Source organism: Phoenix dactylifera, chromosome 4 (assembly GCF_051530095.1).
Source record: "Phoenix dactylifera cultivar Ajwa chromosome 4, Ajwa_hap1_PhDact_Kaust_v1.1, whole genome shotgun sequence".
Taxonomy (NCBI): Eukaryota; Viridiplantae; Streptophyta; class Magnoliopsida; order Arecales; family Arecaceae; genus Phoenix; species Phoenix dactylifera.
This window is the reverse complement of record NC_143193.1, coordinates 38,411,206-38,429,920: the sequence shown is the minus strand read 5'-3', so window position 1 is coordinate 38,429,920 and position 18,715 is coordinate 38,411,206. Positions and strand designations below refer to the sequence as shown.

The 18,715-nt window shown below is 43.9% G+C and overlaps 31 non-coding genes and 1 pseudogene across 31 annotated transcripts; all 32 read left to right on the top strand.

The window, feature by feature from the left end:
* The first annotated feature begins 155 nt into the window (after positions 1-155).
* On the top strand, positions 156-274 carry LOC149765518 (5S ribosomal RNA). The gene has a single exon (XR_016411386.1). It is a non-coding gene; the product is annotated as a 5S ribosomal RNA (ribosomal RNA).
* A 291-nt stretch (positions 275-565) lies between these two features.
* Positions 566-684, top strand: LOC149765517 (5S ribosomal RNA; annotated as a pseudogene).
* Positions 685-930: 246 nt separating this feature from the next.
* LOC149765516 (5S ribosomal RNA) lies at positions 931-1,049 on the top strand. The gene has a single exon (XR_016411385.1). It is a non-coding gene; the product is annotated as a 5S ribosomal RNA (ribosomal RNA).
* Positions 1,050-1,295: 246 nt separating this feature from the next.
* Positions 1,296-1,414, top strand: LOC149765515 (5S ribosomal RNA). Its single transcript, XR_016413016.1, has one exon. It is a non-coding gene; the product is annotated as a 5S ribosomal RNA (ribosomal RNA).
* Positions 1,415-1,660: 246 nt separating this feature from the next.
* Positions 1,661-1,778, top strand: LOC149765514 (5S ribosomal RNA). The gene has a single exon (XR_016409001.1). It is a non-coding gene; the product is annotated as a 5S ribosomal RNA (ribosomal RNA).
* A 246-nt stretch (positions 1,779-2,024) lies between these two features.
* Positions 2,025-2,143, top strand: LOC149765513 (5S ribosomal RNA). Its single transcript, XR_016401480.1, has one exon. It is a non-coding gene; the product is annotated as a 5S ribosomal RNA (ribosomal RNA).
* Positions 2,144-2,389: 246 nt separating this feature from the next.
* LOC149765512 (5S ribosomal RNA) lies at positions 2,390-2,508 on the top strand. Its single transcript, XR_016408852.1, has one exon. It is a non-coding gene; the product is annotated as a 5S ribosomal RNA (ribosomal RNA).
* A 246-nt stretch (positions 2,509-2,754) lies between these two features.
* LOC149765511 (5S ribosomal RNA) lies at positions 2,755-2,873 on the top strand. Its single transcript, XR_016411383.1, has one exon. It is a non-coding gene; the product is annotated as a 5S ribosomal RNA (ribosomal RNA).
* Positions 2,874-3,164: 291 nt separating this feature from the next.
* Positions 3,165-3,283, top strand: LOC149765510 (5S ribosomal RNA). Its single transcript, XR_016408959.1, has one exon. It is a non-coding gene; the product is annotated as a 5S ribosomal RNA (ribosomal RNA).
* Positions 3,284-3,529: 246 nt separating this feature from the next.
* LOC149765509 (5S ribosomal RNA) lies at positions 3,530-3,648 on the top strand. The gene has a single exon (XR_016411382.1). It is a non-coding gene; the product is annotated as a 5S ribosomal RNA (ribosomal RNA).
* A 246-nt stretch (positions 3,649-3,894) lies between these two features.
* Positions 3,895-4,013, top strand: LOC149765508 (5S ribosomal RNA). Its single transcript, XR_016411381.1, has one exon. It is a non-coding gene; the product is annotated as a 5S ribosomal RNA (ribosomal RNA).
* Positions 4,014-4,259: 246 nt separating this feature from the next.
* Positions 4,260-4,378, top strand: LOC149765507 (5S ribosomal RNA). The gene has a single exon (XR_016413015.1). It is a non-coding gene; the product is annotated as a 5S ribosomal RNA (ribosomal RNA).
* Positions 4,379-4,624: 246 nt separating this feature from the next.
* LOC149765506 (5S ribosomal RNA) lies at positions 4,625-4,742 on the top strand. The gene has a single exon (XR_016409000.1). It is a non-coding gene; the product is annotated as a 5S ribosomal RNA (ribosomal RNA).
* A 246-nt stretch (positions 4,743-4,988) lies between these two features.
* On the top strand, positions 4,989-5,107 carry LOC149765505 (5S ribosomal RNA). Its single transcript, XR_016401479.1, has one exon. It is a non-coding gene; the product is annotated as a 5S ribosomal RNA (ribosomal RNA).
* A 246-nt stretch (positions 5,108-5,353) lies between these two features.
* On the top strand, positions 5,354-5,472 carry LOC149765504 (5S ribosomal RNA). Its single transcript, XR_016408851.1, has one exon. It is a non-coding gene; the product is annotated as a 5S ribosomal RNA (ribosomal RNA).
* A 247-nt stretch (positions 5,473-5,719) lies between these two features.
* Positions 5,720-5,838, top strand: LOC149765503 (5S ribosomal RNA). Its single transcript, XR_016405124.1, has one exon. It is a non-coding gene; the product is annotated as a 5S ribosomal RNA (ribosomal RNA).
* A 246-nt stretch (positions 5,839-6,084) lies between these two features.
* On the top strand, positions 6,085-6,202 carry LOC149765502 (5S ribosomal RNA). Its single transcript, XR_016408999.1, has one exon. It is a non-coding gene; the product is annotated as a 5S ribosomal RNA (ribosomal RNA).
* A 246-nt stretch (positions 6,203-6,448) lies between these two features.
* LOC149765501 (5S ribosomal RNA) lies at positions 6,449-6,567 on the top strand. Its single transcript, XR_016401478.1, has one exon. It is a non-coding gene; the product is annotated as a 5S ribosomal RNA (ribosomal RNA).
* Positions 6,568-6,813: 246 nt separating this feature from the next.
* On the top strand, positions 6,814-6,932 carry LOC149765500 (5S ribosomal RNA). Its single transcript, XR_016405448.1, has one exon. It is a non-coding gene; the product is annotated as a 5S ribosomal RNA (ribosomal RNA).
* Positions 6,933-7,178: 246 nt separating this feature from the next.
* Positions 7,179-7,297, top strand: LOC149765499 (5S ribosomal RNA). The gene has a single exon (XR_016412711.1). It is a non-coding gene; the product is annotated as a 5S ribosomal RNA (ribosomal RNA).
* Positions 7,298-7,543: 246 nt separating this feature from the next.
* Positions 7,544-7,662, top strand: LOC149765498 (5S ribosomal RNA). The gene has a single exon (XR_016411380.1). It is a non-coding gene; the product is annotated as a 5S ribosomal RNA (ribosomal RNA).
* A 291-nt stretch (positions 7,663-7,953) lies between these two features.
* On the top strand, positions 7,954-8,072 carry LOC149765497 (5S ribosomal RNA). Its single transcript, XR_016408957.1, has one exon. It is a non-coding gene; the product is annotated as a 5S ribosomal RNA (ribosomal RNA).
* Positions 8,073-8,318: 246 nt separating this feature from the next.
* LOC149765496 (5S ribosomal RNA) lies at positions 8,319-8,437 on the top strand. The gene has a single exon (XR_016411379.1). It is a non-coding gene; the product is annotated as a 5S ribosomal RNA (ribosomal RNA).
* A 246-nt stretch (positions 8,438-8,683) lies between these two features.
* LOC149765495 (5S ribosomal RNA) lies at positions 8,684-8,802 on the top strand. Its single transcript, XR_016413014.1, has one exon. It is a non-coding gene; the product is annotated as a 5S ribosomal RNA (ribosomal RNA).
* Positions 8,803-9,048: 246 nt separating this feature from the next.
* Positions 9,049-9,166, top strand: LOC149765494 (5S ribosomal RNA). The gene has a single exon (XR_016408998.1). It is a non-coding gene; the product is annotated as a 5S ribosomal RNA (ribosomal RNA).
* Positions 9,167-9,412: 246 nt separating this feature from the next.
* On the top strand, positions 9,413-9,531 carry LOC149765493 (5S ribosomal RNA). The gene has a single exon (XR_016401477.1). It is a non-coding gene; the product is annotated as a 5S ribosomal RNA (ribosomal RNA).
* A 246-nt stretch (positions 9,532-9,777) lies between these two features.
* On the top strand, positions 9,778-9,896 carry LOC149765492 (5S ribosomal RNA). Its single transcript, XR_016408850.1, has one exon. It is a non-coding gene; the product is annotated as a 5S ribosomal RNA (ribosomal RNA).
* Positions 9,897-10,143: 247 nt separating this feature from the next.
* On the top strand, positions 10,144-10,262 carry LOC149765491 (5S ribosomal RNA). Its single transcript, XR_016405123.1, has one exon. It is a non-coding gene; the product is annotated as a 5S ribosomal RNA (ribosomal RNA).
* A 246-nt stretch (positions 10,263-10,508) lies between these two features.
* On the top strand, positions 10,509-10,627 carry LOC149765490 (5S ribosomal RNA). Its single transcript, XR_016413013.1, has one exon. It is a non-coding gene; the product is annotated as a 5S ribosomal RNA (ribosomal RNA).
* A 246-nt stretch (positions 10,628-10,873) lies between these two features.
* Positions 10,874-10,991, top strand: LOC149765489 (5S ribosomal RNA). The gene has a single exon (XR_016408997.1). It is a non-coding gene; the product is annotated as a 5S ribosomal RNA (ribosomal RNA).
* A 246-nt stretch (positions 10,992-11,237) lies between these two features.
* On the top strand, positions 11,238-11,356 carry LOC149765488 (5S ribosomal RNA). Its single transcript, XR_016405446.1, has one exon. It is a non-coding gene; the product is annotated as a 5S ribosomal RNA (ribosomal RNA).
* Positions 11,357-11,602: 246 nt separating this feature from the next.
* Positions 11,603-11,721, top strand: LOC149765487 (5S ribosomal RNA). The gene has a single exon (XR_016412710.1). It is a non-coding gene; the product is annotated as a 5S ribosomal RNA (ribosomal RNA).
* The last annotated feature ends 6,994 nt before the right edge of the window (positions 11,722-18,715 follow it).

Here is an 18,715-nt window from a genome sequence, read left to right as displayed (position 1 = left end):
CCGAAAATAAACTGAGTCTGGAGACCCGCGGTGCCATGCCGCATAGCGGAACAGCGCGTTGAATCCTACGCCAGAACGGCCCCGGCAGCGCGAATGTCTCGTGCCGTCGAGGTCTGCTGCTTTGTCATAAAAGGGAGTTTCGAAGGGCATATCATGGGTGCGATCATACCAGCACTAATGCACCGGATCCCATCAGAACTCCGCAGTTAAGCGTGCTTGGGCGAGAGTAGTACTAGGATGGGTGACCCCCTGGGAAGTCCTCGTGTTGCACCCCTTTTATTTTTTGCCCGCTTTTTTATTTTTTGATACCATTTATTTTTAATTTTTCGGCTTTTGGCTTTTTCTCTTCGGATAATTTTTTTCCCCCGAAAATAAACTGAGTCCGGAGACCCGCGGTGCCATGCCGCATAGCGGAACAGCGCATTGAATCATACGCTAGAACGGCCCCGGCCGCGCGAATGTCTCGTGCCGTCGCGGTCTGCTGCTTGGCCCCGGCGGCGCGAATGTCTCGTGCCGTCGCGGTCTGCTGCTTTGTCATAAAAGGGAGTTTCGAAGGGCATGTCATGGGTGCGATCATACCAGCACTAACGCACCGAATCCCATCATAACTCCGCAGTTAAGCGTGCTTGGGCGAGAGTAGTACTAGGATGGGTGACCCCCTGGGAAGTCCTCGTGTTGCACCCCTTTTATTTTTTGCCCGTTTTTTTATTTTTTGATAATATTTATTTTTAATTTTTTGGCTTTTGGCTTTTCCTCTTCGGATAATTTTTTTCCCTCGAAAATAAACTGAGTCCGGAGACTCGCGGTGCCATGCCGCATAGCGGAACAGTGCGTTGAATCCTACGCCAGAACGGCCCCGGCAGCGCGAATGTCTCGTGCCGTCGAGGTCTGCTGCTTTGTCATAAAAGGGAGTTTCGAAGGGCATATCATGGGTGCGATCATACCAGCACTAATGCACCGGATCCCATCAGAACTCCGCAGTTAAGCGTGCTTGGGCGAGAGTAGTACTAGGATGGGTGACCCCCTGGGAAGTCCTCGTGTTGCACCCCTTTTATTTTTTGCCCGCTTTTTTATTTTTTGATAACATTTATTTTTAATTTTTCGGCTTTTGGCTTTTCCTCTTCGGATAATTTTTTTTCCCCGAAAATAAACTGAGTCCGGAGACCCGCGGTGCCATGCCGCATAGCGGAACAGCGCGTTGAATCCTACGCCAGAACGGCCCCGGCAGCGCGAATGTCTCGGGCCGTCGAGGTCTGCTGCATTGTCATAAAAGGGTGTTTCGATAGGCATGTCATGGGTGCGATCATACCAGCACTAATGCACCGGATCCCATCAGAACTCCGCAGTTAAGCGTGCTTGGGCGAGAGTAGTACTAGGTTGGGTGACCCCCTGGGAAGTCCTCGTGTTGCACCCCTTTTATTTTTTGCCCGCTTTTTTATTTTTTGATAATATTTATTTTTAATTTTTCGGCTTTTGGCTTTTCCTCTTCGGATAATTTTTTTTTTCCGAAAATAAACTGAGTCCGGAGACTGGCGGTGCCATGCCGCATAGCGGAACAGCGCGTTGAATCCTACGCCAGAACGGCCCCGGCAGCGCGAATGTCTCGTGCCGTCGCGGTCTGCTGCTTTGTCATAAAAGGGAGTTTCGAAGGGCATGTCATGGGTGCGATCATACCAGCACTAATGCACCGGATCCCATCATAACTCCGCAGTTAAGCGTGCTTGGGCGAGAGAAGTACTAGGATGGGTGACCCCTGGGAAGTCCTCGTGTTGCACCCTTTTTATTTTTTGCCCGCTTTTTTATTTTTTGATAATATTTATTTTTAGTTTTTTGGCTTTTGGGTTTTCCTCTTCGGATAATTTTTTCCCCCCGAAAATAAACTGAGTCCGGAGACTGGCGGTGCCATGCCGCATAGTGGAACAGCGCGTTGAATCATACGCCAGAACGGCCCCGGCAGCGCGAATGTCTCGGGCCGTCGAGGTCTGCTGCTTTGTCATAAAAGGGAGTTTCGAAGGGCATGTCATGGGTGCGATCATACCAGCACTAATGCACCGGATCCCATCAGAACTCTGCAGTTAAGCGTGCTTGGGCGAGAGTAGTACTAGGATGGGTGACCCCCTGGGAAGTCCTCGTGTTGCACCCCTTTTATTTTTTGCCCGCTTTTTTATTTTTTGATAACATTTATTTTTTATTTTTCGGCTTTTGTCTTTTCCTCTTCGGATAATTTTTTTCTCCCGAAAATAAACTGAGTCCGGAGACTGGCGGTGCCATGCCGCATAGCGGAACAGCGTGTTGAATCCTACGCCAGAACGGCCCCGGCAGCGTGAATGTCTCGGGCCGTCGAGGTCTGCTGCTTTGTCATAAAAGGGAGTTTCGAAGGGCATGTCTTGGGTGCGATCATACCAGCACTAATGCACCGAATCCCATCAGAACTCCGCAGTTAAGCGTGCTTGGGCGAGAGTAGTACTAGGATGGGTGAACCCCTGAGAAGTCCTCGTGTTGCACCCTTTTTATTTTTTGCCCGCTTTTTTATTTTTTGATAACATTTATTTTTAATTTTTCGGCTTTTGGCTTTTCCTCTTCGGATAATTTTTTTCCCCCGAAAATAAACTGAGTCTGGAGACCCGCGGTGCCATGCCGCATAGCGGAACAGCGCGTTGAATCCTACGCCAGAACGGCCCCGGCAGCGCGAATGTCTCGTGCCGTCGAGGTCTGCTGCTTTGTCATAAAAGGGAGTTTCGAAGGGCATATCATGGGTGCGATCATACCAGCACTAATGCACCGGATCCCATCAGAACTCCGCAGTTAAGCGTGCTTGGGCGAGAGTAGTACTAGGATGGGTGACCCCCTGGGAAGTCCTCGTGTTGCACCCCTTTTATTTTTTGCCCGCTTTTTTATTTTTTGATACCATTTATTTTTAATTTTTCGGCTTTTGGCTTTTTCTCTTCGGATAATTTTTTTCCCCCGAAAATAAACTGAGTCCGGAGACCCGCGGTGCCATGCCGCATAGCGGAACAGCGCATTGAATCATACGCCAGAACGGCCCCGGCCGCGCGAATGTCTCGTGCCGTCGCGGTCTGCTGCTTGGCCCCGGCGGCGCGAATGTCTCGTGCCGTCGCGGTCTGCTGCTTTGTCATAAAAGGGAGTTTCGAAGGGCATGTCATGGGTGCGATCATACCAGCACTAATGCACCGAATCCCATCATAACTCCGCAGTTAAGCGTGCTTGGGCGAGAGTAGTACTAGGATGGGTGACCCCCTGGGAAGTCCTCGTGTTGCACCCCTTTTATTTTTTGCCCGTTTTTTTATTTTTTGATAATATTTATTTTTAATTTTTTGGCTTTTGGCTTTTCCTCTTCGGATAATTTTTTTCCCTCGAAAATAAACTGAGTCCGGAGACTCGCGGTGCCATGCCGCATAGCGGAACAGTGCGTTGAATCCTACGCCAGAACGGCCCCGGCAGCGCGAATGTCTCGTGCCGTCGAGGTCTGCTGCTTTGTCATAAAAGGGAGTTTCGAAGGGCATATCATGGGTGCGATCATACCAGCACTAATGCACCGGATCCCATCAGAACTCCGCAGTTAAGCGTGCTTGGGCGAGAGTAGTACTAGGATGGGTGACCCCCTGGGAAGTCCTCGTGTTGCACCCCTTTTATTTTTTGCCCGCTTTTTTATTTTTTGATAACATTTATTTTTAGTTTTTCGGCTTTTGGCTTTTCCTCTTCGGATAATTTTTTTTCCCCGAAAATAAACTGAGTCCGGAGACTCGCGGTGCCATGCCGCATAGCGGAACAGTGCGTTGAATCCTACGCCAGAACGGCCCCGGCAGCGCGAATGTCTCGTGCCGTCGAGGTCTGCTGCTTTGTCATAAAAGGGAGTTTCGAAGGGCATATCATGGGTGCGATCATACCAGCACTAATGCACCGGATCCCATCAGAACTCCGCAGTTAAGCGTGCTTGGGCGAGAGTAGTACTAGGATGGGTGACCCCCTGGGAAGTCCTCGTGTTGCACCCCTTTTATTTTTTGCCCGCTTTTTTATTTTTTGATAACATTTATTTTTAATTTTTCGGCTTTTGGCTTTTCCTCTTCGGATAATTTTTTTTCTCCGAAAATAAACTGAGTCCGGAGACCCGCGGTGCCATGCCGCATAGCGGAACAGCGCGTTGAATCCTACGCCAGAACGGCCCCGGCAGCGCGAATGTCTCGGGCCGTCGAGGTCTGCTGCATTGTCATAAAAGGGTGTTTCGATAGGCATGTCATGGGTGCGATCATACCAGCACTAATGCACCGGATCCCATCAGAACTCCGCAGTTAAGCGTGCTTGGGCGAGAGTAGTACTAGGTTGGGTGACCCCCTGGGAAGTCCTCGTGTTGCACCCCTTTTATTTTTTGCCCGCTTTTTTATTTTTTGATAATATTTATTTTTAATTTTTCGGCTTTTGGCTTTTCCTCTTCGGATAATTTTTTTTTTCCGAAAATAAACTGAGTCCGGAGACTGGCGGTGCCATGCCGCATAGCGGAACAGCGCGTTGAATCCTACGCCAGAACGGCCCCGGCAGCGCGAATGTCTCGTGCCGTCGCGGTCTGCTGCTTTGTCATAAAAGGGAGTTTCGAAGGGCATGTCATGGGTGCGATCATACCAGCACTAATGCACCGGATCCCATCATAACTCCGCAGTTAAGCGTGCTTGGGCGAGAGAAGTACTAGGATGGGTGACCCCTGGGAAGTCCTCGTGTTGCACCCTTTTTATTTTTTGCCCGCTTTTTTATTTTTTGATAATATTTATTTTTAGTTTTTTGGCTTTTGGGTTTTCCTCTTCGGATAATTTTTTCCCCCCGAAAATAAACTGAGTCCGGAGACTGGCGGTGCCATGCCGCATAGTGGAACAGCGCGTTGAATCATACGCCAGAACGGCCCCGGCAGCGCGAATGTCTCGGGCCGTCGAGGTCTGCTGCTTTGTCATAAAAGGGAGTTTCGAAGGGCATGTCATGGGTGCGATCATACCAGCACTAATGCACCGGATCCCATCAGAACTCTGCAGTTAAGCGTGCTTGGGCGAGAGTAGTACTAGGATGGGTGACCCCCTGGGAAGTCCTCGTGTTGCACCCCTTTTATTTTTTGCCCGCTTTTTTATTTTTTGATAACATTTATTTTTTATTTTTCGGCTTTTGTCTTTTCCTCTTCGGATAATTTTTTTCTCCCGAAAATAAACTGAGTCCGGAGACTGGCGGTGCCATGCCGCATAGCGGAACAGCGTGTTGAATCCTACGCCAGAACGGCCCCGGCAGCGTGAATGTCTCGGGCCGTCGAGGTCTGCTGCTTTGTCATAAAAGGGAGTTTCGAAGGGCATGTCTTGGGTGCGATCATACCAGCACTAATGCACCGAATCCCATCAGAACTCCGCAGTTAAGCGTGCTTGGGCGAGAGTAGTACTAGGATGGGTGAACCCCTGAGAAGTCCTCGTGTTGCACCCTTTTTATTTTTTGCCCGCTTTTTTATTTTTTGATAATATTTATTTTTAATTTTTTGGCTTTTGGCTTTTCCTCTTCGGATAATTTTTTTCCCCCGACAATAAACTGAGTCCGGAGACTGGCGGTGCCATGCCGCATAGCGGGACCAGCGCGTTGAATCCTACGCCAGAACGGCCCCGGCAGCGCGAATGTCTCGGGCGGTCGAGGTCTGCTGCTTTGTCATAAAAGGGAGTTTCGAAGGGCATATGATGGATGCGATCATACCAGCACTAATGCACCGGATCCCATCAGAACTTCGCAGTTAAGCGTGCTTGGGCGAGAGTAGTACTAGGATGGGTGACCCCCTGGGAAGTCCTCGTGTTGCACCCCTTATATTTTTTGCCCGTTTTTTTATTTTTTGATAACATTTATTTTTAATTTTTCGGCTTTTGGCTTTTCCTCTTCGGATAATTTTTATCCCCCGAAAATAAACTGAGTCCGGAGACTCGCGGTGCCATGCCGCATAGCGGGACCAGCGCGTTGAATCCTACGCCAGAAGGCCCCGGCAGCGCGAATGTCTCGTGCCGTCGCGGTCTGCTGCTTTGTCAAAAAAGGGAGTTTCGAAGGGCATGTCATGGGTGCGATCATACCAGCACTAATGCACCGGATCCCATCATAACTCCGCAGTTAAGCGTGCTTGGGCGAGAGAAGTACTAGGATGGGTGACCCCTGGGAAGTCCTCGTGTTGCACCCTTTTTATTTTTTGCCCGCTTTTTTATTTTTTGATAATATTTATTTTTAGTTTTTTGGCTTTTGGGTTTTCCTCTTCGGATAATTTTTTTCCCCCGAAAATAAACTGAGTCCGGAGACTGGCGGTGCCATGCCGCATAGTGGAACAGCGCGTTGAATCATACGCCAGAACGGCCCCGGCAGCGCGAATGTCTCGGGCCGTCGAGGTCTGCTGCTTTGTCATAAAAGGGAGTTTCGAAGGGCATGTCATGGGTGCGATCATACCAGCACTAATGCACCGGATCCCATCAGAACTCTGCAGTTAAGCGTGCTTGGGCGAGAGTAGTACTAGGATGGGTGACCCCCTGGGAAGTCCTCGTGTTGCACCCCTTTTATTTTTTGCCCGCTTTTTTATTTTTTGATAACATTTATTTTTTATTTTTCGGCTTTTGTCTTTTCCTCTTCGGATAATTTTTTTCTCCCGAAAATAAACTGAGTCCGGAGACTGGCGGTGCCATGCCGCATAGCGGAACAGCGTGTTGAATCCTACGCCAGAACGGCCCCGGCAGCGCGAATGTCTCGGGCCGTCGAGGTCTGCTGCTTTGTCATAAAAGGGAGTTTCGAAGGGCATGTCTTGGGTGCGATCATACCAGCACTAATGCACCGGATCCCATCAGAACTCCGCAGTTAAGCGTGCTTGGGCGAGAGTAGTACTAGGATGGGTGAACCCCTGAGAAGTCCTCGTGTTGCACCCTTTTTATTTTTTGCCCGCTTTTTTATTTTTTGATAATATTTATTTTTAATTTTTCGGCTTTTGGCTTTTCCTCTTCGGATAATTTTTTTCCCTCGAAAATAAACTGAGTCCGGAGACTCGCGGTGCCATGCCGCATAGCGGAACAGCGCGTTGAATCCTACGCCAGAACGGCCCCGGCAGCGCGAATGTCTCGTGCCGTCGAGGTCTGCTGCTTTGTCATAAAAGGGAGTTTCGAAGGGCATATCATGGGTGCGATCATACCAGCACTAATGCACCGGATCCCATCAGAACTCCGCAGTTAAGCGTGCTTGGGCGAGAGTAGTACTAGGATGGGTGACCCCTTGGGAAGTCCTCGTGTTGCACCCCTTTTATTTTTTGCCCGCTTTTTTATTTTTTGATAACATTTATTTTTAATTTTTCGGCTTTTGGCTTTTCCTCTTCGGATAATTTTTTTCCCCCGAAAATAAACTGAGTCTGGAGACCCGCGGTGCCATGCCGCATAGCGGAACAGCGCGTTGAATCCTACGCCAGAACGGCCCCGGCAGCGCGAATGTCTCGTGCCGTCGAGGTCTGCTGCTTTGTCATAAAAGGGAGTTTCGAAGGGCATATCATGGGTGCGATCATACCAGCACTAATGCACCGGATCCCATCAGAACTCCGCAGTTAAGCGTGCTTGGGCGAGAGTAGTACTAGGATGGGTGACCCCCTGGGAAGTCCTCGTGTTGCACCCCTTTTATTTTTTGCCCGCTTTTTTATTTTTTGATACCATTTATTTTTAATTTTTCGGCTTTTGGCTTTTTCTCTTCGGATAATTTTTTTCCCCCGAAAATAAACTGAGTCCGGAGACCCGCGGTGCCATGCCGCATAGCGGAACAGCGCATTGAATCATACGCCAGAACGGCCCCGGCCGCGCGAATGTCTCGTGCCGTCGCGGTCTGCTGCTTGGCCCCGGCGGCGCGAATGTCTCGTGCCGTCGCGGTCTGCTGCTTTGTCATAAAAGGGAGTTTCGAAGGGCATGTCATGGGTGCGATCATACCAGCACTAATGCACCGAATCCCATCATAACTCCGCAGTTAAGCGTGCTTGGGCGAGAGTAGTACTAGGATGGGTGACCCCCTGGGAAGTCCTCGTGTTGCACCCCTTTTATTTTTTGCCCGTTTTTTTATTTTTTGATAATATTTTTTTTTAATTTTTCGGCTTTTGGCTTTTCCTCTTCGGATAATTTTTTTCCCTCGAAAATAAACTGAGTCCGGAGACTCGCGGTGCCATGCCGCATAGCGGAACAGCGCGTTGAATCCTACGCCAGAACGGCCCCGGCAGCGCGAATGTCTCGTGCCGTCGAGGTCTGCTGCTTTGTCATAAAAGGGAGTTTCGAAGGGCATATCATGGGTGCGATCATACCAGCACTAATGCACCGGATCCCATCAGAACTCCGCAGTTAAGCGTGCTTGGGCGAGAGTAGTACTAGGATGGGTGACCCCCTGGGAAGTCCTCGTGTTGCACCCCTTTTATTTTTTGCCCGCTTTTTTATTTTTTGATAACATTTATTTTTAATTTTTCGGCTTTTGGCTTTTCCTCTTCGGATAATTTTTTTTCCCCGAAAATAAACTGAGTCCGGAGACCCGCGGTGCCATGCCGCATAGCGGAACAGCGCGTTGAATCCTACGCCAGAACGGCCCCGGCAGCGCGAATGTCTCGGGCCGTCGAGGTCTGCTGCATTGTCATAAAAGGGTGTTTCGATAGGCATGTCATGGGTGCGATCATACCAGCACTAATGCACCGGATCCCATCAGAACTCCGCAGTTAAGCGTGCTTGGGCGAGAGTAGTACTAGGTTGGGTGACCCCCTGGGAAGTCCTCGTGTTGCACCCCTTTTATTTTTTGCCCGCTTTTTTATTTTTTGATAATATTTATTTTTAATTTTTCGGCTTTTGGCTTTTCCTCTTCGGATAATTTTTTTTTTCCGAAAATAAACTGAGTCCGGAGACTGGCGGTGCCATGCCGCATAGCGGAACAGCGCGTTGAATCCTACGCCAGAACGGCCCCGGCAGCGCGAATGTCTCGTGCCGTCGCGGTCTGCTGCTTTGTCATAAAAGGGAGTTTCGAAGGGCATGTCATGGGTGCGATCATACCAGCACTAATGCACCGGATCCCATCATAACTCCGCAGTTAAGCGTGCTTGGGCGAGAGAAGTACTAGGATGGGTGACCCCTGGGAAGTCCTCGTGTTGCACCCTTTTTATTTTTTGCCCGCTTTTTTATTTTTTGATAATATTTATTTTTAGTTTTTTGGCTTTTGGGTTTTCCTCTTCGGATAATTTTTTCCCCCCGAAAATAAACTGAGTCCGGAGACTGGCGGTGCCATGCCGCATAGTGGAACAGCGCGTTGAATCATACGCCAGAACGGCCCCGGCAGCGCGAATGTCTCGGGCCGTCGAGGTCTGCTGCTTTGTCATAAAAGGGAGTTTCGAAGGGCATGTCATGGGTGCGATCATACCAGCACTAATGCACCGGATCCCATCAGAACTCTGCAGTTAAGCGTGCTTGGGCGAGAGTAGTACTAGGATGGGTGACCCCCTGGGAAGTCCTCGTGTTGCACCCCTTTTATTTTTTGCCCGCTTTTTTATTTTTTGATAACATTTATTTTTTATTTTTCGGCTTTTGTCTTTTCCTCTTCGGATAATTTTTTTCTCCCGAAAATAAACTGAGTCCGGAGACTGGCGGTGCCATGCCGCATAGCGGAACAGCGTGTTGAATCCTACGCCATAACGGCCCCGGCAGCGCGAATGTCTCGGGCCGTCGAGGTCTGCTGCTTTGTCATAAAAGGGAGTTTCGAAGGGCATGTCTTGGGTGCGATCATACCAGCACTAATGCACCGAATCCCATCAGAACTCCGCAGTTAAGCGTGCTTGGGCGAGAGTAGTACTAGGATGGGTGAACCCCTGAGAAGTCCTCGTGTTGCACCCTTTTTATTTTTTGCCCGCTTTTTTATTTTTTGATAATATTTGTTTTTAATTTTTTGGCTTTTGGCTTTTCCTCTTCGGATAATTTTTTTCCCCCGACAATAAACTGAGTCCGGAGACTGGCGGTGCCATGCCGCATAGCGGGACCAGCGTGTTGAATCCTTCGCCAGAACGGCCCCGGCAGCGCGAATGTCTCGGGCGGTCGAGGTCTGCTGCTTTGTCATAAAAGGGAGTTTCGAAGGGCATATGATGGATGCGATCATACCAGCACTAATGCACCGGATCCCATCAGAACTTCGCAGTTAAGCGTGCTTGGGCGAGAGTAGTACTAGGATGGGTGACCCCCTGGGAAGTCCTCGTGTTGCACCCCTTATATTTTTTGCCCGTTTTTTTATTTTTTGATAACATTTATTTTTAATTTTTTGGCTTTTGGCTTTTCCTCTTCGGATAATTTTTTTTCCCCGAAAATAAACTGAGTCCGGAGACCCGCGGTGCCATGCCGCATAGCGGAACAGCGCGTTGAATCCTACGCCAGAACGGCCCCGGCAGCGCGAATGTCTCGGGCCGTCGAGGTCTGCTGCATTGTCATAAAAGGGTGTTTCGATAGGCATGTCATGGGTGCGATCATACCAGCACTAATGCACCGGATCCCATCAGAACTCCGCAGTTAAGCGTGCTTGGGCGAGAGTAGTACTAGGTTGGGTGACCCCCTGGGAAGTCCTCGTGTTGCACCCCTTTTATTTTTTGCCCGCTTTTTTATTTTTTGATAATATTTATTTTTAATTTTTCGGCTTTTGGCTTTTCCTCTTCGGATAATTTTTTTTTTCCGAAAATAAACTGAGTCCGGAGACTCGCGGTGCCATGCCGCATAGCGGGACCAGCGCGTTGAATCCTACGCCAGAAGGCCCCGGCAGCGCGAATGTCTCGTGCCGTCGCGGTCTGCTGCTTTGTCAAAAAAGGGAGTTTCGAAGGGCATGTCATGGGTGCGATCATACCAGCACTAATGCACCGGATCCCATCATAACTCCGCAGTTAAGCGTGCTTGGGCGAGAGAAGTACTAGGATGGGTGACCCCTGGGAAGTCCTCGTGTTGCACCCTTTTTATTTTTTGCCCGCTTTTTTATTTTTTGATAATATTTATTTTTAGTTTTTTGGCTTTTGGGTTTTCCTCTTCGGATAATTTTTTTCCCCCGAAAATAAACTGAGTCCGGAGACTGGCGGTGCCATGCCGCATAGTGGAACAGCGCGTTGAATCATACGCCAGAACGGCCCCGGCAGCGCGAATGTCTCGGGCCGTCGAGGTCTGCTGCTTTGTCATAAAAGGGAGTTTCGAAGGGCATGTCTTGGGTGCGATCATACCAGCACTAATGCACCGGATCCCATCAGAACTCCGCAGTTAAGCGTGCTTGGGCGAGAGTAGTACTAGGATGGGTGAACCCCTGAGAAGTCCTCGTGTTGCACCCTTTTTATTTTTTGCCCGCTTTTTTATTTTTTGATAATATTTATTTTTAATTTTTCGGCTTTTGGCTTTTCCTCTTCGGATAATTTTTTTCCCTCGAAAATAAACTGAGTCCGGAGACTCGCGGTGCCATGCCGCATAGCGGAACAGCGCGTTGAATCCTACGCCAGAACGGCCCCGGCAGCGCGAATGTCTCGTGCCGTCGAGGTCTGCTGCTTTGTCATAAAAGGGAGTTTCGAAGGGCATATCATGGGTGCGATCATACCAGCACTAATGCACCGGATCCCATCAGAACTCCGCAGTTAAGCGTGCTTGGGCGAGAGTAGTACTAGGATGGGTGACCCCTTGGGAAGTCCTCGTGTTGCACCCCTTTTATTTTTTGCCCGCTTTTTTATTTTTTGATAACATTTATTTTTAATTTTTCGGCTTTTGGCTTTTCCTCTTCGGATAATTTTTTTCCCCCGAAAATAAACTGAGTCTGGAGACCCGCGGTGCCATGCCGCATAGCGGAACAGCGCGTTGAATCCTACGCCAGAACGGCCCCGGCAGCGCGAATGTCTCGGGCCGTCGAGGTCTGCTGCATTGTCATAAAAGGGTGTTTCGATAGTGATGACCCAAAGATTGATTCATAGATTGATTTTGATGATCACAAAACCTTGAAGTATAGATACTAATGTTTATGTTGCAAGGAGAAAGATATTTATTTTGCAAGGAACATAGCAAGTTGGAAGAACACAAGAAGGCCTCCAAAAGCTCTCAAGAAAAGTTAGAAGAAAGCTACAATTCATTGGCCCAAGTTTAAAGTTCAAAAGGTTCAAATTGGAGGAGTAAAATCAAAGGAAAAATTCGAAAGAATAGTCTTCGAGTCGACTCCTGAGGAATTCGAGTCGACTCCAATGTTTACCGAGTCGACTCCGGGGAAGTATGAGTCGACTCCTAGGAGTCACAGGCAGAAAAGTCAGAGAGCAGTTTTCGGGTCTGAGATTCGAGTCGACTCCAGTGGAACGCGAGTCGACTCCGATGGTTGGTAGGTCGACTCCGAAGAAAGCAAGAGTCGACTCTCAGCGGAACACAAGGAAAAAGTCAGAGAGCATTTTTGGGACTCTGAGATTCGAGTCGACTCCCGCATTGCACGAGTCGACTCCGAGACTCCGCGACCATCAACAGACAGAAAACCAAGTTACTGCCTCTGAGATTCGAGTCGACTCCCAGACAGCTCGAGTCGACTCCAAGGCAGCGCTACACCAAGATGGCAGAAGGTTGTGTTTCACAAACTGAGAGCCGAGTCGACTCCAAGGAAGTTCGAGTCGACTCCAAGACTGGACGAGCCAAAAGACAGAGGATCGGGAGTTCGGACTCTGGGATTCGAGTCGACTCCCAGGATAGTCGAGTCGACTCGAGTGGACAAAATTCAAATTTGGAACAGTTGCCGAGTCGACTCCGGAAAAGCTTGAGTCGACTCCCGCTACAGCCGAGTCGACTCCTGATCGCGCGAGTCGACTCCGATCCCAACGGTAATATTGTCAGGAGGTGCAGACTGGTTCCAACGGCTATATTTTTGTCTCTAACGGCTATATTCTTGTTTCCACTCCATCTAAAGCTATAAAAACAAGAAGAGAGCTAGGGGAGAACTCATGGAAGTGGGAGAGAACTTTTAGGGAAGAGATTCCAAACAGATTACAAGGGAAATCTCCCAAAAGCACAAAAGGGCCATTCAAAGTGAAATAGAGGGAAGAAGAGCATCCAAGTGAATCCCAAAGCTTCCTCTCCATCCGTGTGCTGCCTCAGTGATCCTCCACTTCGTGCCAAATCAGAAGAGGGTCAAGTAAAGAAGAAGTCGAGCTCCTTCATCTTCCAAACTCGTTTGAGGACTTCACTTTACTCTATTTGCTTATAGTGTTATATTTGCTTGTTTAAGAAGCTTTGATTTATCTTAAACTTTGTTATAATATCTTGTAACTTGATTCAATCACGGGATTGAATCAAGGGGTAAAGGTTTGTTGGTGAGCCAAAGGGAAAACCAACGGTGTAAGGTTTGTTGGTGAGCCAAAGGGAAAACCAACGGGGTTTAGGTTTGTTGGTGAGCCGAGGGTAAAACCAACGTGTAAGGGTTTGATTGTGAGCCCGGGAAAACAATCGGAGTGGTTCTAGTCGGTGAGCCTGGGAAAACCGACCGAGTTCGTTGTGCGCTCGTAAAACAACAAGTTGGGTTGTGAGCTTGTAAAACAACCGGCTGTAATCGCTAGGATTATAGTGAAATTCCCAAGAGGTCTTGGGGAGTGGATGTAGGTGCTGGGGTGCACCGAACCACTATATTTTTGTTGTGTTTGTGATGCTCTTTGTTGACTGACCTCCTCACTCACTTACTTAGATATTAAGCTTGCTTAACTCTTCTTCGTGCATCCTTTAGTTGCAAGCATAATCAATTTACTCAATCATTAAATTGAATAGCATACTAGGGCAAAATTAGACTAATCTTTTATTGAACCCACTGCTTAATAGTTGATTAGATTAGAATCATACTCTTGCTAAGGTTAAGCTTCACTAAGCATCCATACAACTTAGCATAATTAATCTAAAAGATTAGAAGTAGTTTAAAAGGTTTTAAAAGACCCAATTCACCCCCCCCTCTTGGGTTGTCACCTTGGGCAACAAGTGGTATCAGAGCAGGTGCTCAAATATTATTTGTAGTCTTAACCGACTAGAGCCAAAGATCATGACAACTCAAATAGATAGTTTTCTAGGAGAAGGACAATCAATTGATACACCACCACTATTTAATGGCATAAACTATACACATTGGAAAATACGCATGCGCATCTTTATTCAATCACAAAACTATTATTTATGGAAAATCATAATAAATGATCTTCACACACTCTCTCAAACTTTTAATGAAAAGGATTTAGCACAATTGAATGCTGATGCCATGAACCTTTTATATTGTGCATTAGATAGGAATGAGTTTAATTGCATATCTTCTTGCATGACTGCTAAAGAAATATGGAATATGCTTGAAGACAAATATGAATGCACTAACAAATCTGAAATATCATGTGTAGAAGGAGAGCAGTATCATATTGAAAATCTATGCTTGGTGGCACAAGAGGTACATGCTGAAACTGAAAGCAATTTTACATTTGATGAACTCCATGATGCCTTTTCTGATTTGTATTTAGAATATAAGAAACTTATTTGTAAGAACAAAAACTTGAAGATTGAAAATCAAATTCTAATAGATGAAAAACTGAAACTAACCAGTAAAACTGAAATCTTAATTAAAGAAAATCAAGAACTAAATCAAAGAGATCAACTTCTCACTGAAAGTCATGATAAACTTAAGAAAAACAATGAGTTACTTTCAGAAGATAACAGAAGATTAACTAAAGAAGTTGACAGATTAAAACCTGTTGTTGAAAGATTTACCCTCAGCTCTGAAAAATTGAACCTAATGATAAATGATCAAGGAGCTGAATTTGATAAAGTTACATTAGGATATCAACCTTGGTACACCCAAAAACCTTTTAAGAATATGTTTGTTAAAACAGTTTTTAATTACTCTAAAACAGATTCTCATAAACAAAAGCTAAGTAAAATCTCTTCTGTTGTCCCTAAATCTATACATTACAAATTTAATGAACCAAAAAGGGAGAAACAGAAAATTAAAAGTTTTCCTACTACTCATGTTCGATCTAAGTTTGTTAAATTCAACAAGAGGATACAGAAATACATCCCTTGTAATCCTAAAATCTGTAAATTCATGGACAAAATAGCTATTAAGAGAATATGGGTTCCAAAAGGAACAATTATAGCTAACCTACAAGGACCCAAAAGAGCTTGGGTTCCTAAGTTGAAAATATGATTATTCTTTCAGCAAGCATGTCTAGCTATCCAAGGTTCTAATGAAAGATGTTATCTAAACAATGGGTGCTCTAGACATGTGTTAAAGAATTGAATTTAAAATGTAATTAAAAAGAATGATTTAAATGAAAGAAAGGATGAAATAAGTAATTCTTACATCTTCTCGTATTGAAATTACTTTATTAGTTGATTAAAACATAACTTGAAAGTATTAATCATTTTTGTGATATAAGTGATATTTGTCTTTTTGGGTATGAAAAGAAAATATATTCAAATCACTTCATTTTTTTTGTATGCTCCACTCACTATTGGATAAGTTGCTAAATGATTAATTAATTCATTAAAAATAACTCTATGAACCCTCTATATGCTTGATTAAGAATTTTTGTCTATGGCATTATTTTTATTGATCATCAATATGATAATGTGTACTTGGTATGCTTTTGAATACCAAGATTAAAGAAACCATCCTTGGCACATAGAATCAACTCATGCTAGTATGTACTTAATATCAAAAGACCTTGCCATAGGCTTGTTTAGATTATCTACTTAAAGGTCAAAGTTTTGCTATGCATGCTAACTAAGGAAACAAACAAAAATCATTTCTAAATCTAAAGATGTTGTTTCCATCTCTAAGTCTTCAAAAGCTTACATTGGACTTGTTCTTGGAGAATAAAACTGAAGTATTTTTCTGTATTTACTAAATCTTGTAGAAGCGTTTCAAATGAAAAAGGTTTCCAAACTGTGAAGATCATGGCACAGTGTTGAAAACCAAAATCCAGATTAAGGTTATACAGAAAATAGTATTAAATTCAATTATTTCAGCTCCATGGACATCATAAGTAAAAAGGGGTTAATAGAATTCTTGAAGAAATGAAAAAGACAATTATGTATGATAGTCATCTACTTAAATAATTTTTAAAAGACTATCATCACTGCTTGTCATACATATGATTTCTATTAGATCTATTTCTGATGAAAATTTTGATCTTCTGAAAAAAATGAAAAATGAACCATTGCATATCTTTCATATTTTTCAGTCGTACATGTTATGCTTGATATGCTCTTATGAAAATAATGCCAAATCTGATAGAGATATGTCTATCCTTGGATATCATTCATCAAGCAATGCATATAGAGTATTCAATGAAAAGTTTTTAGTTGCAAAAATATCAAGGTATTTTATTCTTTATGAGACTAATGATTTATTATCAAGATACTAAAATTAAATTATGTATGTATATGGTTAATCTTTTACATATAACAATCTGAAAAACTTGTTAATAATTAGAACCAACTTGGATTTTCAGATATGCTCTTAATGAAGAAAAAGTGATGACTACTAAAAGACTAAATTAAGAAAAGATGAAATAGATCTTGATGAAATTTTTGCATGATTAGAAGTAAAGATCACCATCATCATTTGCTTGCTTTATGAGCTTTATAGTCCATCAAATGAGTGTGTAGAATGGACTCCTATGTGCTTACTTTATTAAAGAAGATATATGTTAAATAACCACCATATTTGAAAACACTCATTACAAATATGATAAAGCAATATATGATTTGATACAAGCATCAAGAGCATGATATAAAAGCTTAAATAACCTTTTTGATAGAAGGTAATAGTGATAATTCTTTGCATCAAAAAATGTGTGACACCTCACTTGCTCAAAGTATACATTAATGACATCATTTCTGGTTCTACTAATGAAGAGTTATATTGCAAGGTGAGTTTGAAATATGTATGATGAATGAATTAACATCTTCTCTCAAACTCCAAATTAAGACAAACAGGAAAGGGGATCTTCATTGACCAATGTTAGTCCACAAGAAAACTCTCATAGAAGATTGGCATGAAGAAGGTATGTCTATGACCCCATCTTGTAGAATTTGAAAAGAATGAGCAAAATAGATCTATTGTTTAAAGCTGTATTGAAGCATGATAGAATAATTATTTTATCATACAGCTAGTAGACCAGGTTGTATGCTCATTATGTGACCTTGTGCAAGACATCAATCTAACTTTAATGAATCATATTTTATTGATAACAAATACGTCATAATCTGAATTTTGATAGAAACAAACGCTTAAGATAAGTTGATTAAAACTTAGTTAACACATCTTATTGATAATTATCTTAAGCAAATAGAATCTAAACTAAATTGATTTGACCTTGATAAATCTGTCTATTGCCTCACATGCTTGTCCTTGAACTATCTTGGTTAATGAATCTATCTCTTTAGTTCAAGTGATATGTGCTTGCTTATATTTAGGCAATCTCTTGAGTAAAGTGACTCAACATGCAACTATTGTCATATCTTATATTGAGTCATCTAGTTAAAAATATATATGTTGGATGAATGCTTTGTATCTTAAAGAAACTAATGACCTTCCTTCAAGAAAGAAAAATGAGAAATTTCAACTTGAAGGATATCTTCATGTAAGATACACTAAAGATTCACATGCAAACAAGAGAGAGGATCTTCTTCAGCCAAAAGTTCACACATAAGAAATCTAGTTTGGCTTGAAGAACATATAATGAATAGGTAATTTAGATACCTTTCTCACAAATTAGTTGAGCAAAGTCAGTAACTTAAACCTTATTATGGCATGATTAAATTCTTTAATTATTAATTTTTGATATCATGTCTATATGTGTAGTGACTGACTTATACTTTTAGAAATTATTTCATGGTTTGCCCAAACTAAAATATATCTTTGCCTATATCATAACCATGAAATACACAAGTATATGCTTAAAATGTTGATGTAAAATAACTTGTGAGAAGTTATGAAACCTTGAGCATAATGAAAATATTGTTTGCATGATATACATATATATGATACGTAAGATTAATTCTCTATTCTGCTCTCTCATGAAAATTACTTGAGAATAACAAAAAGAGAGAGAGATAAAGAAAAGAAAATGGATATTATTCAAGAGAAGTAAAATCCAAGTAGAGGCAAACACTTCAACCTTAAGGAAAAGCAAAACAAACTTAATATATTCGACACATTTGTGAGACTTGTGTGAGCATTCTTTTGGAAGGGATAAAATCCATAATTAATTACACTTAAATAGGGAGGTTTTGAAGTAAACATTTTAACCTTTCTATATTGCTCATCATAGGGATGGTGCCAATGGGGAGGCTAGTGGTAGTACCCGGCACTATTTGACCCAACTATTCGGTGTAGGGCATATTAGGGACGGCACAAGAGGGAGGCTAGTGGTAGTACCTCGTGCCCCTTCCCAACTCCACCGGATAGGGAGCAAATAGAGTATAGAGCATAAGAAAGTTATAAATGAAAAACAAAGTAAATGAAAGTAGAATTAAGTCAAATTTTTAATCACTTGAAAACACACTTTAAGGATGAAATTATTGCAAGATTATATTTAAATAGGGGGAGTTTATTTGAAAAGAATTGATTTTGATCCTTGACATTCTTGTACTTAGTATTTTAATGCATGACTTAACACATGGTATATTTTGCATATGGT